This window comes from Amphiura filiformis, chromosome 20, assembly GCF_039555335.1.
Source record: "Amphiura filiformis chromosome 20, Afil_fr2py, whole genome shotgun sequence".
Classification (NCBI taxonomy): domain Eukaryota; kingdom Metazoa; phylum Echinodermata; class Ophiuroidea; order Amphilepidida; family Amphiuridae; genus Amphiura; species Amphiura filiformis.
In genome coordinates, this window is record NC_092647.1 from 11,676,560 (window position 1) to 11,693,072 (window position 16,513).

The 16,513-nt window shown below is 36.9% G+C and overlaps 1 protein-coding gene across 4 annotated transcripts in view; it reads right to left on the bottom strand.

Moving 5' to 3' along the window:
- LOC140142058 (phospholipase ABHD3-like) overlaps positions 1-16,513 on the bottom strand; it is a 46,687-nt gene that overhangs the window by 25,347 nt on the left and 4,827 nt on the right. The window contains exon 1 of one of the 4 annotated variants that reach the window (XM_072163995.1): positions 2,727-2,783. The exons of the other annotated variants lie outside the window; for them this stretch is intronic. The gene's annotated coding sequence lies outside the window, so the exon portion shown is untranslated. Of the gene's footprint in view, positions 1-2,726; positions 2,784-16,513 lie in introns of those variants that run through there. 4 annotated transcript variants of the gene reach the window in all.

Sequence of the window (16,513 nt, forward strand, 5' to 3'; positions counted from 1 at the left end):
TTCCGGACCGGCTGTCTGTTCCTTAGTGTCCCATGCACATTGTGCTTGTTCAAATTCTTATATACTGCTCCCTTACATGGAATCTGATTAGCTGTGGGAGATTGGACACAAAAACGACGCTGAACTTCAGTGGGGCTCTTAGTTTCATGATACTTCGTCGACAGAAACGTGCGCTCCCATCCATGCGGTAAATTGCGGTGCCATGTTGTCATTTAGCCCGTTTCATTATAATGTAGTGCAATGAGGTAAGATTCATATTGAAAAGAACCCTTTAACATGTACGAATCATTGATCGAAACCACTTTTGCATTTGAATATCGCGCCCTACCAAACAATATAATAGGTACTTGGGAAGTGAAACCGTGTGCAGCTACAAAAATGGGTGGTCGTATTCAAATGAGTATAACGTGAGTTTGCTGTGAGCAATTCCAACAATTCTTTATTTAAATTAGACGTGTAAATTTGCACATTCCAATGATATTTTCATTTTTAGCAGATTCCTTACAGATCTCTAGTTACAGCCCCTCAACTGGTTTACTTCTTTTTGACTCAGCCTGTAAAACTTACACCGCAGTTAGTTTAGTTTGTACCTTGCCGGAACGTTAGAGTTCCAAAATCAGCAGTGAGCAGTCCACTGTAGCTCCTATGCGTTATAGCGGTCAACGATATAATTTGTAGGCTATTTGTATACAGATCGATCTAATAGCCATGTATGGTTAAACACAAATTGATTTGCCCGTGACCTCAAGTTCAGATATGTATACTTTCCTTCTGTAAAGCCAAGTTTTGTAGTAGCCTATATAGGCTTACATGTATAGGCAAAAAAAATGATGGCTTATTTTGCGCATTAAATTTTTTTTTCACTTAGGGAGTGTTCAGAAATACTTTGGTTGGGGGCCAAAAAAGTTTTGGACCTTAAAAGAGGGGGACCAAAAGTTTTAGGTGGTAGGAAAGGGGGGCCAAAACAGTTGTCCACTTTAAAACCCACATTTTTGCGCGCTTCTCGCGCATTGAGACCCTCTACATCACTTTTAACATGCGCAAGTTTGGGTTTTCAGTGCTTTTGTTTGCAAAAATTATGGCACTTAGTGTACACATATATTTTTAAATTAATATAACATTAAAGATGATCAGCAACATACAACATCTGGGTTGGTCTAAGAAGTACTGGCACTTTTTATCATAGAATTTTATATCTCTTCAAAGTATGCTACAAACATGATTATGTACCAATTTGATCAAAATACAACTAAATCAAGAAAATATTGCAAATAAATTGGATTTCTTTGCACGTAAACTGCACACTTCAGTTTACTATATCTCATTGCAAACATATTTTGTACACAGGCCCATGGGTAGATTTACCATAGGGCAGAGTGGGCACAGGCCCAGGTGCCACGATCTTTGGGGGACAAAACTGATACCTGTGTGTACATTTGCTTGACCAAATGAACCATTTTAGCTTTTTGCATAAATTAGTTCCAATTTTAACAATTTTTGACCATTCAAGCTTCAATATGGCCATTTTTCGCGCGCATTTGTACTATTATAATAGCCACGGATCCAAATTATGCTGATGTGCCTAATGAACCTCCAAATAAATCTTATATTTCGTAAAATCAGATAAACACCCTGATTTGGGACAAATCTAAATTAAGTATAAAATGAAAATTTCCTTGTGCTTGTATTTCATGCGCAATTGTCCCACCGGTAATGTTTCAAACATTTGCCTCCCTCAATGTTTCAAACATTTGCCTCCCCCTTGGCCTTCCTGGCCCCCCCCAACGTATGCGACAACCAGAGATGGTGATTGTACGTGTAACGACAGATACAGAAACAACACTATTAAGTATAATGTTTTGTCTGTCAAAAGAGGGGGGTCAAAAAAGTTTAGCGGTCCATCCTGGGGGGGGGTCAAAAAGTTTTCGAGCGAAAAATTTGAGGAAGACCAGCCCCCCTACCAAAGTATTAATGAACACTCCCTTACGAAGAAAACCCCCAGACACCGGAAAAAATCGCAAAAAAATAATATAAAACATTATACTGGAGTAAATATTACACAGAACACAACAAACAAGCTTAATGAAAAACTACTAGGGAAAACATTACGCATTTTTTTAAATACCTTTTTTAATCTGCAGGTTGAAAGGGGATCAATAAATATTCTTGAATATGAAGAAATGTTATTTTTTTTGTGTGTCGGAAGACCCACTGTAAATTCCCATTCCAATTTAGAGCCAGAAAAGGTGTTTTTTTTTCATTTGAAGACATGGATCATAAAAAAAAAAAAAAAAAAAAATCGCATTTCGCATTTTTTGATCTGCTACAGGAAACAAACATGTTTTTTTTTTTTTTTTTTTTTTTTAGCCTTACCATATAATAATAAAGCCATGCATGGTTACGTCAAACAAAAATTGATTTGCCCGTTTATATCGCTGATATCACCGTGCTGGAGTATAATATATTTTTACGTGTAAAATATAAAAGTAAACGTAAGGAGGCCTATACTTTAGACATTTTTACATAGAGTTACTTACCACTGCTTACACCGCAGTTTTATAGTTTGTACCTTGTCGGAACAGAGTCAAAAGGGCACCTGTTTGTTGCAAGGTGTTGCCCCATGTACCCCATGTCAACAATAAGATCACTGTAACTTTAAAAGTCATAGCCTTAGACAATAACCTGAATAACAATTCAATAATTAAATTCTACAATTAATTACAAACCTTTTGAATTGATCCGCTGCATATTAGTGGAAGATCTAATTACAAAAGACATAATGGGCTATTCCAGATAAAACATGCACCCCCCCTATAGAGGGCAAAATGTTTTTTTCTAAAATGTCTGGAATTCCAAAGCATACTTGAGGAAGAAACCTGGATTTCCGGCCCTGTTTAGTGCATGTAAAATCTGGAAATCCATGGAGGGTATAGAGGGTTTTTAAAAATTGTCAAAAAAAAGTTGGAATTTTCAATTGACTTACCAAAAAATCTGAATTCCATTGCCCTCTATAGAGGGTTTCTAAAGATACCCAAATAAAATGTTGGAATTTTTCAATTGACTAGCAAAAAAGTCTGGAATTCCATGGAGGGGTATAGAGGGTTTTTAAAAATTATCAAAAAAATGTTGGAATTTTCAATTGACTTACCAAAAAAAATCTGGAATTCCATCGCCCTCTATAGAGGGTATCTAAAATTACACAAATAAGTTGGAATTTTTCAATTGACTACCAAAAAGTCTTGAATTCCATGTTAGGGTTTTTAGAGTTATTTTAGGCGTGTATATGTGTTTATTGTTGTAAAGGTTACATTATATTTGCTTTATCTGCATTTATTCCAAGTCATCTATGATGTTTTACATGTATAGGCCTAATATAGGCCCACCACCAAGGCGTGTGTTTGGCAGTAACCAGGCCCGTACGCAGGGGGTGCGACTGCACCTCCCCAAATTTGCAAAAGTATTCAAAAAGTCCCAAAATTGAAGCATTTGCAAGCGTAGCGAGCAAAAAAATCCGGTTTTTGGTCAAAAAGGTCCAAATTTGGGGAAAAGTCCACATTTCACAAAATCGCCCAAAAAAAAAAAAAAAAAGTCCACTTTTTCAAAATCAGCACCCCCCAAACAAAAAATCATGCGTTTGGGCCTGGCAGTAACGTACGCAGGTTTTCAAAGTCTGGTTCAGGGTCTCGATTCTCTGACTGTTTTAAAATTTAATAACTAATTCCCCAGTTTCCCCGATTAGGTGCATTATTTCCCGATCTTTTTGACAAAAGGGGGGGCACATCCCCTGTCCCTTTGCGCACGCCACTGGTGTTGGTATCCTAGGTAACCACTAAAATTAAGCTTCTCTTTTGTGAAGGGTTGCTGTTCTCCTTACAGGTTTTCAATAACAATATGTGGTATGTAGGCCTACTAGTTTCTATATTAGGCCTAAAAATGTTTGATTGGCGTAACATAATTTTAACATTCTTGTTAAACCGGGTCTTTAGGTCCATGAACTGAACCACACAAAGGGACGCATACTCTGTCGGCAGCACACATTTCGAACTATAAAAGGATTGTATCGTGAAACTCAGTTTCTTGCTTCAGCTCTTTCTAAAAATTCATTAGGGCAAAATTCTTTCTTTATGTCCTTAATTATTCTTTATTTAGTCCTGTTCTTTCTTTCTTGAGGCCTAGATCTTTTTACCCTACTTTACAACACGAATATTGTTGTATTGTCAATGGAAGTCCGTAGAACGTTCGCCTAATGGCGCTATGGGCCCCTTTGATATAACTGGTATTTTAGACACAAACTTAAAGCGCCTGCCCACAAAATTCCCACCAGCAAATAAGGGCATGCACACACCCTTAATTCTTGTTGTGATTTTTAGAGGAAGTAGCTCTCTCTTTGTACATGAAATTTACCCCAAGGCAAAGGAGCCATGTGCGCCATTAGGCGAACGTTTACGGTACATAAGAATTCAAACTTTCTTACTTTGGTTTGAGCTGAGACTAAAATACCTAAAGCCTCAAATGTTGTTTTTATATTAAATACATACCTGTATTTGAATGAAATAGATATATTTATAATAGGCTGCATGATAAATACATGAAGCCACATCAAGTAGAACGAGTGCAACCTTGCTGCAGTACCTTGTACTACGCAGGTGCTCCTTTGTTAAAAGGGTATTCCCTGATTGGGGAGTGGACATCAAAGAGCTCATATCTAAATTCGTTGGGGACTGTTACTTTTAAAGTTTCAACGTCCGTATACATACGACATGTAGCCTATGAATAAAATACGACATGACTCAAGTAATAATAAAGTGACCATTGGCGTACGCAGGGGGGTGTTACGGGTGTGAAACACCCCCCTGGGAGCTGTCCAAAAAATAAAAAGGGAAAAAAGAAAAGGCAAAGAAAGAGAGAGAGAGGAGAGAGATAGAGGGAGGAGAGGGGAAGATGAGCAAGGCATAGGGGACATACTATCACAATAATATCATAAGCCTATAGATGACTTAACAACCCCCACACAAATTATCTCACCCCTATACCCCGGTATTGACCGGCAACATATGTAAATGTGTTTATTGTTGATACATGTCAACGCTCCTCCCCCCCCCCCCCATCATCACACCTCTGGCAACGTACATGCGTAAAGGTTTTAATTGTTAATTGCCATGGATATACATATTTACACCCCTCCTCCCCTCCCACACACCCCACACCCCAGCAACGTACTTAAAAGTTTAAATTGTCAACCCCATCATCACACTTTCAAAACTGTATCTCTTACACCGCATTTAATTGCGCCATGTTATCATCTGAAAATCGTTTGCAATTTTTTTTCTGTCAAAACATGGTGCTAGTACGTTTACGCAAGCTTTATGTACTTCAGATGATTTTTACTTAGTAATCTAAATCTAATCGCTTTTCAAAAGAATATATTAAAATAAAGCATATTTAGACAGTATTTTGAATTGAAATAGTGTAAAAATTATGCACCAAATGGTTTCAATTGGACCTTCATTTTGCAACATATCTGAGGAGGAAAAACTTGTTCACCTCAAGTAGACCGTCATTTCACTCGTTTTCGGCTTTTTGAAACTAAAATTTTACAGACTAATAGTGCCAAAATGGTCTACCAAATCGCACCAATTAGGTCTTCATTTTGCAAAAGTTTCAAAATTCTCAGGGGGCGCGCACATTAGCACTACTTTCGGGCTCTGTTGCTATTTAGTATACTATCCAGAGAGGTTGCGTCCGTGAGGGTCACAGACTGCGGCTAGGGGCACATCCCCCTCAGACACCCCCTGCAGAGTGGATAAACAAGTGGCCATTTTGCTTCTGCTTTTGACATTTACCAATTTGTGTTTAACACAATTTATAGGCCTACAATTAAAGGGAAAACTTGTTCACGAAAGGCTTCATGGACCGTCATTTCACAAATTTTCGGCTTTTTGAAACTAAAATTTTACACACTAATAGTACCAAAATGGTCCACCAAATCACTCCAATTAGGTCTTCATTTTGCAAAGGTTTCTAACTTCTGAGGGGGCACATCCCCTCAGACACCCCCCTACAGAGTGGATAAACAAGTGGCCATTTTTGCTTTTGTGCTTTCGACATTTACCAATTTGTGTTTAACACAATTTATAGGCCTACAATTAAAGGAAAACTTGTTCACAAAAGGCTTCATGGACCGTCATGCGTCATTTCACGAATTTTGACTTTTTCAGACTAAAATTTTACACGCTAATAGTACCAAAATGGTCCACCAAATCGCTTCAATTAGGTCTTCATTTTGCAAAAGTTTCTTACTTCTGAGGGGGGTACATCGCCCCTCAGACACCCCCCTGGCGTCGCGCAAGCTCGACGCGATGTCACTACATGCGGCCATTTTTATTTTTATTTTTTTATCATCACACCCCCCTTGAAAAATTCCTGCGTACACTACTGAAAGTGACCTAGTTCTGACCTTGCCCTGTTATAGCTATTATTATAAGATGAGCTCAAAGTGTATATTTCTACATTTTGAGCTCAAAATATTAATCAATGATAATATAATGTATATTAGGCCTAAAAAATGTTTGATTGGCGTAACATAATTTTAACATTCTTGTTAAACTGGGTCTTTAGGTCCATGAACTGAACACAGACCCTAGAAAAGTGAACTGAACCACACAAAGGGACGCATACTCTGTCGGCAGCACACATTTCGAACTATAAAAGGATTGTATTGTGAAACTCAGTTTCTTGCTTCAGCTCTTTCTAAAAATTCATTAGGGCAAAATTCTTTCTTTATGTCCTTAATTATTCTTTATTTATTCCTGTTCTTTCTTTCTTGAGGCCTAGATCTTTTTACCCTACTTTACAACACGAATATTGTTGTATTGTCAATGGAAGTCCGTAGAACGTTCGCCTAATGGCGCTATGGGCCCCTTTGATATAACTGGTATTTTAGACACAAACTTAAAGCGCCCTCCCACAAAATTCCCACCAGCAAATAAGGGCATGCACACACCCTTAATTCTTGTTGTGATTTTTAGAGGAGGTAGCTCTCTCTTTGTACATGAAATTTACCCCAAGGCAAAGAAGCCATGTGCGCCATTAGGCGAACGTTTACGGTACATAAGAATTCAAACTTTCTTACTTTGGTTTGAGCTGAGACTAAAATACCTAAAGCCTCAAATGTTGTTTTTATATTAAATACATACCTGTATTTGAATGAAATAGATATATTTATAATAGGCTGCATGATAAATACATGAAGCCACATCAAGTAGAACGAGTGCAACCTTGCCGCAGTACCTTGTACTACGCAGGTGCTCCTTTGTTAAAAGGAATTCCCTGATTGGGGAGTGGACATCAAAGAGCTCATATCTAAATTCGTTGGGGACTGTTACTTTTAAAGTTTCAACGTCCGTATACATACGACATGTAGCCTATGAATAAAATACGACATGAATCAAGTAATAATAAAGTGACCTAGTTCTTTCCTTGCCCTGTTATACAATGTAGCTATTATTATAAGATGAGCTCAAAGTGTATATTTCTACATTTTGAGCTCAAAATATTTAATCAATGATAGGGATATCATATGTCTATACTGTGATGCGCATGCGTTGTGTGTGGGGGTGTGGGCTGTGGGAGTGAGTGTGATGCTGTTTTAAACAAATAGGCCTATAAAAACAAAATCTTCGCACAAGCTAGAATGAAGAGTGAAGACCCAAGTCGGGCTGGGGATCACCATTGCAGGGGATGAACCTATCGACCCACACCACTCTTCGTCATACATAAATTCCCCAGCCACATTTCCCTAACATAATATGAAATTTAAAAAAAGGAAATTTAGTTCGGCAGAGGTGGGGCTCGAACCCACGCTGCACCGCTATCATGTATACAGTATCGAGTATCGACATATTACCAGCGCCTGTACCCTGACCAACTGACTTGTTGGGGCCATCTTGAAAATTTGAACATATAATCACAACTTCAATTACTTCAACATACCACGTGACAAGCAAAGACAGAAAACGTCATACTGCAGTTACTGTCCATTTTCCTATACACAATACACAGTGCTCTTACCGTTGACGCGTAACCTCTACAAATAGCGTATGTTAGAAGTATGGGTAATTGCCTAGTTAAAGTCGGTGTGTGAAAAATAACCGGCCAATTCTAGAAAATATAGTTTTGTAACATGTCCTAAATTTTAGCTAATTTAGATGTTTGGAAATATTCGTACTTTGGTGTTTTAGGAAGGATATGTAAACGACAGATAACACCAAAAATATGAAGAAATTATTTCCAACCCGTGTTAAGTCTGCAAACCACCATGCTTCTCATTTTCAAGAACGCTGGTTAACAATAAGCAGAGTATTGTCTCATTTCGTAAACAAAAGCCCACACAGAATTGTTCTCTAGCGTTCGCTTTATAATCGTTCACCCAACTGAAACTATAATACCAGCTCATTGCTCCATTGTACATGTAAAGCAGAAACATATGTTGCGTGTATTTAACCAGAGAAGATATGATTTAATCAGTTGAGCTGTTTTCAATGAGTGTTCTTCTTCTTGGTTTCGGTCGACAGAGCGACTTTATAATATGTCACATTTCGTCAACACTTGATCCTGGAACCTAGGATTGATTGCAGATATCAGAACCGGGGATGATCCCCCTTCTCTTTTCGAATAGCTCTGACACTTTAACGTGCACAGGGATGAATCTTCCTGAACACGGGACCAACGGCTTTACGTGACTTCCGAACCACGGACATCGCACACACACTACCTATATCTGCACGTGCTAAGCAGTGTATGGGGCGAGAAGAAATTCTACAATTAAATTCTGTGATGAAACTGAACTTAATTGAAGGATTCCCGACCTTATAGGAATTTTTTGGGAGGCAGGAGAATTTTCACCTAAGGCAAGCCCAAGGCTCGAACTCTCGTCGATCGTATCTCCCGGCCGACAGCGCAATGCCTTAACCGCTCGGCCATCTCGCCCTCTGTTATCTTGGTTTAATAGCTTTTAATGGGGTTTAAGTCCTGCAAAGGTCGTGGTGAATTCCACTGTAGACATGACTGCATCATGTACCGTATTTTGGAATTTTATCTGCTTAAAAACATTAATGTGTAGAGCTACCATTAGGCCTATTAATATTGTTGAATTCTCAGGCGCATACAAACAATACGAGGGGCCTATGATAGGCCTACATACACAATTCATTTCGTGCATGCACGTGCCCTGCAAGGTAGGGAGCCTAGCCTACCATTTTTCTTGTAAGACGGTCTGGATTCGTAGTCCACGTAGGTCCCCAAAGTTCTTTCAGATATTAAAAGATTAAATTCCCATAAAGACGAAACAGTAATCTTTAGTGGGGACCTACGTAAATTTTACATAAAATTTCCGCCATCAATTCAGTGTTAATTTTTATTATTCAGAAAATATTTTGGCGTATATAAAATTGAAATAAATTCTCTGCTTCCTAAACCACATAAACTGAAGCATGATTGGGTATCACGAATCGCTATATATGATGTACAGTTAATATTCAAATATTCTTTTACACATTATGATGCTTCAGTTTTTACACAAACAAGAATTTGTCTTTAAAAAAGATAAGTTCACGGATCAGGTGTATAGTACATTATACTTTGAGCTACTTTGGTCTAACATTTAATATTCATATCTAACCTACTCTGCACTTATTCAACAATAAATAAGTGATATGAGGCTTAATAATGATACCTGTGTCTTGACTCTGAAAAACAATATTTTTTAAACCTCATTTTGCATTTAGTTTTTTAAGCCACCTCGAAGCCACCTACACTACAGGATCTCATTTTGCATTTAGGGTTTTTATTGCGTTGCAAAGTAGCAAAACTTTCTGGCCCAATTCGTGACTGGAAAAGGCTATCCCCTCTTACAACCTATCAACAGGTCTGATTTCTATAATGAGGTGTCACCGGGTTTCATGAGATAATAATTCCAAATCTAAACACCATGAAATTCAATACATCACGACCAAGCTCACATTGGGCGCCCCATTCCTTTTTTAAAGGAATTTTTATTAAGCCACCTCCAGGAAACAAATTTGGCTATAAACTACGAAGTATAAAGTCTAATAAATAAATAAAATAAATAAAATAAAATGAAAATTGTACATGTATGCAAGATGCCTTATTACTAAAGTAAACAAATTACACAGCCATTTGCTCTTGCTAGTTTTTGTCAGGGTCAGGGATATTTGTCTCATAGTCCTGCTTTTATGAACACTAATATTATACAGGTTACTACACATGGGTTATTACAAGAGTCAATAAACATTTGACCAATTAACTATAGATAATGGACTTAGTTTTATGCAATGTAGTTATATTGAACCTTTTCTGAAGTAAGTCGCCTGCTGCATAGTTTTATTTACAGATGATATATTTACTTTGTGATTAGGCCTGACCATGACCTGCTAGTTTGATTAACCAATCAGTTATGTGCGTTGTCAGCATGTGATGGTTATAAGCCAATTGCAAACATATTTATAAAAAAAAGGCTAAAAAATTCCTACACTGAGCAGACTCTTTGCTGGGTTTAAGGGCTAAATATAGTAAGTTGTCATGTGGGGCAAGATTAGATAAAGGCATACAAACTAGGGTATGAGATATTAGGAATTATTTCCTAGCCTCTTAACCACAGGGTTGGGCTATATAGCTATTCAAGACACAGGGTATGTAAGGGATAAACTGTGCATATGAGATGTGGGGGCAAATGGCATCATTTCACTGACATGAAAAAATATTTCATTGAAAACCCTCCCACTCAGCTATTTTAAAAAGGTAATCAGGCTTCCTCAGCATATCACATGTGTTATGGTATTATTTTGCAATTGCCCCGTGGTACTTTATGGAGGGAGACTTTTATTTAAATACGGTATAAAGGACGAGTGGCCAGTATTCGGTAGGGTCTACATAGCTTTACAAATTCAGAGTCTTGCAATTATGATTTTAGAGCCAAAGGGGTAACTATATATTATAAAATTATAAAAGTTAGAAAGTCAGTATTAAAAGCAAGTCAGTAAGATACACCTCTACACTACAGGCTGCACTCCATAGTAGGCCCACAGCTAAAAACGACACTGACAGAAAAAAACTTTAAAAAGGGGAGAACTTTTTCATTTTTATTTTTTTCTACAATGCAAAATTGATCATTAAGAGGAGGAAGCAAATTGTATTGCCAATATGTTAACTTTAATTTTCCACTTTTATGCAAGAAATAAAAGAAGAAGATACAAATTCCCTTTAAAAGGGGAAGCCAGCTTCAATGCAGAAGAGGTCTTGTAATTAGTTTAGGTGGAATGCATTTTTAGGATCACTCTTTTTTATGATCCATCATGTTCCATGACAGTCCGGGATGACAGTCCACCAAACCAGGTGGTGGTCGCATTGCATTTTCATCGTCAACCGTGTAATTGAATGGGATTATTTTGAAAATTTAAAACGCTTGAAATTTCACAAACAAATAGGCCTATATGTTAATAAATAATATAAATACAAGCTAAAACCATGGGGGTTTGATAATAAACCCCCCAAAACTAACCGAGTATTTGGAAAATGCCATACGGCCGGGCCGTTTCACAAGCTGCCGGCTCTATCATGCCATTCGCCGCCTGCTCCAAACCATCAATGATAAGAACATGCACACAGAAAAACCAAACATTAACTCCTATAACTTCCTGTCAACTCTTTAATTAATTACTCCAAATTGTTCTGTCTTTTTGTCTTTTCTGCCTTTTAGGCCACCCTTAGCTCATTATTAATATAAAGAAATACACTGCAGTTTTTAGTTAATTGGCTAAAAACTGTCATCCTACTTGCCTTATACATGCACATTAATTTTATATTAATTTATATATTAATTCGCAATTTATACATAGCACATTATAAAATGTATAAAGACTGATATTGTTCAATAGGCCTACATGTATATCAATTGTACCCATATCAAAAATAGGCCTTGAATTTACATCGAACTTTTCCTGTTGAAAAGACAAAACTGATGTTTAAGATATCAATTATTTCATAAATGACATTTTGAGTCATTTTTATCCATAAAACGATACAGGATATAGGATATTTTTACTTTGACTTTTAGGTCCATAAAGGTTTTAATCATGTTATTATCAATACACTCACATCTCATGCTGTGTTGATCTCCAGGAGGTCTGCAAATGTAAATCTAAGAACGCCTGATAACAAGGATACTATCATTTTCTTTCGTTGATATGCTGTGGAAACTATTATAGGCCTGGCATATATATAACTTTTACAGCTGAGTGCACCAAATCCGCGTAACTTCGGAGTAAGCTACTAGTTTAGTAAGTTGGCGAGTATCTCGCATTTTGAGACTTCCAAATCGGCGTAAGTTACTAGACTAGTAAGTTCTATTGTTATGTACTCGGCAACTTACTCTTCATCTTTTGCGGAGTAAGTTGGCGAGTATCTCAGAATTTCGTGACTTCCAAATGTGCGTAAGTTACTAAACTAGTAAAGTTACGCCGCAGCTATTGTTATTTACTCGGCAACGTACTCTTCATCGTTGGAGGAGTAAGTTGGCGAGTAAGCAAATTAATTCATAGATAGAGGAGAAAATCATCGGTATTGATGAGATTTTGAAAGTAAATAATAAGATATTTTGCATTAGAGTTATTCTGCGTGTGGAGCGTCTCGTATGCGGCACCGCAAACCTTTCGTGTAGGCCTTCGGACGGAACATTTATTCTGGAAGGGAGAACAAAACAATAATAGAAGGGGTGATCATCGATAATTAGTATAACCGCTCAATCAATCAATCAATCAATCAATCAATCAATCATTATTCATTCCCTGTGACGTGTCACATAATATAGTGATTAGCGAATGCATGTTGGATTCCATTTGTATCTTCAGTAGATAGCATAATTATAGTAGGCCTACCTATCATTTAAATTTCACTATAGAGTCATTATTATTATAAAGTCCCGTTATTTTATGCGTTTATTTTATGCCTTACATATTAATTACAATTGCATTCTGTTACACTAATATTTTCATGTCTGGGGAAACATGTTTTCAAAACTCAAGATATCTTTTATCTCTAACATAAATTACCTTATTGTGCCAAATAGATTTTGAGGAATTGCATGGCCCACCCCTGGGGCACACCATCCAGTTGATGCTTGAATAGAATAGGCCCAGTACTAATGAAATATCTGACAATCGTGGGCATAGTAATACTGTGCAAGATTGTCAGATATATTGGTCAAATTGAAAACAATTTCGCGACATTGTTACCAAATAGGCCTATCATTAAAAAAATCTTGTGCTTCATTTTGGTGAAATTTGTGATGTTTTTGAAAAATGTAAATCTTTCTACTAAAATTGTATATAAATGGGGAGCCATTATTATACAAAAGGCCCCAAAATGAGACCCATATTTGCGGCTTATTATGACGACGTATGGTCAATTGAAAAAAAAGTGACCTCACAAAAGAAAATGTCAACACCCAAAAACCAATCCCCTAAAAATCTCAACCTCTGATCCCCAGTGTAAAATTGAAAATTGCCCGGTAAACACACAATTTTACCCTTAGGCCTATTTGTGCAAAAATAATGTAGGGGAGAGCGGGGAGTGTTCGCCCTAGGGGCAGGTTCGCCCACCCCTTGTTTCTCAGCACTACGGCTATCGGGGGATTTGGTGATGGCAAAATTAGGTGACATAGGTCATTATAAACTTCTCATATTAGCTACGCGACATATAGGGACGTGTTCATCGAACTGCAGCCAAAACAAAAAAATTACACCAAAACGTAATTTTTTGTTGCATTAATAATGTTGTATTATCATTGATACATAAATACAGAATGGAAATCTGTGTTGGGAACATATGGGATTTCTCAAAGATTTAATGCAGTTATAAACTCCTTATTTGATTTGTATTTTGCATACCCTGAAGAAAATACAAAAATGTGCACGTTCGCCCTTTTGAGGATGGGGCATGTTCGCCCTATATCTTCCCCGGGCGGACTTACCCCAAACTGGAGGGCGGACCTGCCCCATCAGCGTATTATTCAAAATATTGATAATTATACCATTAAACAAGGTAAAACTACTGAAAAGCATGTTTTTTAATGTTATTTGGTATCAGTATTCCTCATACCACCGTTTATGTCCTAATCCATAATCTCCCCGAAATTGTAAACATGATACGTTTAAGCTCACTTTGGACCCCTACATTTCACCATGACCCGACCCCTGCAACAAATTTAGTGACTCCCCAGAAGAGAATGAATGCCCTGTATACTCTTGCTAAATGTTTGCATTGAATATGTTATTGTTATGCAATGTTTAAATCTTTTTTTGTGATTAGGGTGAACTTACCCCACCATATGGGCGAACCTGCCCCAATATGGGGCAAGGTCGCCACTTTGCAAAACTTTTTTATATTTTGTTTGTACCGGGGTATTTCGTGACGCACACTGCCTATTGTTAGTATTGAATAACAATTGACGACGTAAGACCGCGTGGTTAAAAACGTGACATTAAAGGTGCTGATTTGGATTTTCTGCTCCATTAACTAAGATACTAAAGAAGTAGTTACTCGCCAGATACGCTTCAGCGCAAGTCTCAACAATACTAGTTTAGTAAGATACTCGGCAGTTGCGGAGTAACTACTAAAGAAGTAAGCTACTAAACTAGTAAGTTACGCAGATTTGGTGCACTCAGCGGTTAATGTTATATTTCCTTCAAACCATAACTTTTGAAATTCTCACTCGTTTTCATTCGTTAAAACGGCAAAGCATACTTTCTTTTTCTTACAAATCGAATAACAGGTCTTACATATATATTTTCACCATAAAAAGTTCCGCAAAGTAATTCAAACCAATGCTAGTACCCCGTAATCTCTTTAGCAAACAAAGACGATCTCCGAATTAGATAGCCAGCTCTTAGCTGGCGAAAATCAGAATCCCTCAAAGGGGCAGGGACAGAGTTGTTGTTGTTGTTTTGGCCAAATAATAATTTTATTGTTTTGATTACGTTCGATAAATTTGGTTTTACCATAGACCATTTATCTTTCCTATTTTGGAGATTATAAAAGACATAATGTACGATTTTGGTAAAATTTTAATTTTGTTCTTCTTTTTTGTCAAAATTTACTATGATTACATAATATTACTGCTACGGTACTATAGTAACACTTTATCTGTCAAGGTAGACTTCTCCGTAGTCCACTTGCCCATTTTGCATACTCAGGCCATTACATTTAAAGCATAAAACTCTGATTTATATTGATTTGTGTGCAACTGATAGATTTTCACATCTGTATCTGATCTTTTCAGTCACCGCACTCCCTCTGTTAGCTTCCAGGATTTTCGGGGTTCGCTATCAATAAACTGGTACTTCCAAAATCAGAATTGTTCAGTATTAAAGTCAGTCATTATAATTATGCAAGATAATGTTGCATTCAGTTACTTTTATTGTCACTAATTATCTGATATTTTTAACTCTTTATGACCATTTTACTATTGAATACTTTAATTTTAATAAACATCAGTATAATTTTGTATTCAACGAAATGGATTCATCATGACTAATAATAACATATTTTTTAATAAAATTCGACTATGGCATAGTCTACTGTCAAGGGGGTCTTCTGATCATTTTAACCTGAGACTAGTAAACCAACAGTCTCAGGTTTACTAGTCTCAGTTTTAACTAAGCGAAAATAATGAGGTAAAAAGTAAAAACCGACTTAGCCGCTTAACTGTGGAGCTTTGGGGATCCCAGTTTTATTATAAAACCTCTAAATTTTACTTTGGAGGCTTAGTCCTTTACATGGTATTTCAGATAGCATTGGGCAATTACAATCATGTAAGAAGTGCAAATTTGAGCAAAATATGCAGCAAATGATAGCTTTACTGTAATACCAGAAGATGGGAGAAATATCTCTTTTGCTGATCAAGCAGACCCCCCGATCCAAAACAGCCTGGAGTGACTGTGAAGACTGCATGTATTATAAACACAAGTGTGTATAACTTTGTTTTCCAAGTCATGGAACCTTTTAAAATGTGTTTGAAGAGCATAATTAATATCCATGGTTAAACAAACAACCATGAACAAGATCTTGTTCTGTTTAATACATGTACTGCTCTGTGGTTTAGGTTGTGCAAATTACCAGTTTCGTTTGATTTTGTTTACTTACGTTTTTTAATCTCCATGTGTTATTCAACCTTTTTATGTTCACTCAGCATGCAGGAGAATTTTAGATGTGCTAGAACATTGTAGGCTTTACAAAAGCAAAACTTTAATGATAATTATAATGAGTAGTAGAAACGAGATGCAGGGTATCTTAATATTTTAATGACATTATCAATCAAAGTTTTTTTCCTCCATCCCCTATACACAAAACCCAATGGCATATAAATATTTAAATTCCTCATCAAATTTATAATATGCTAATTAATCACATCCCGTGAATAATAAAACAATAAAATGGA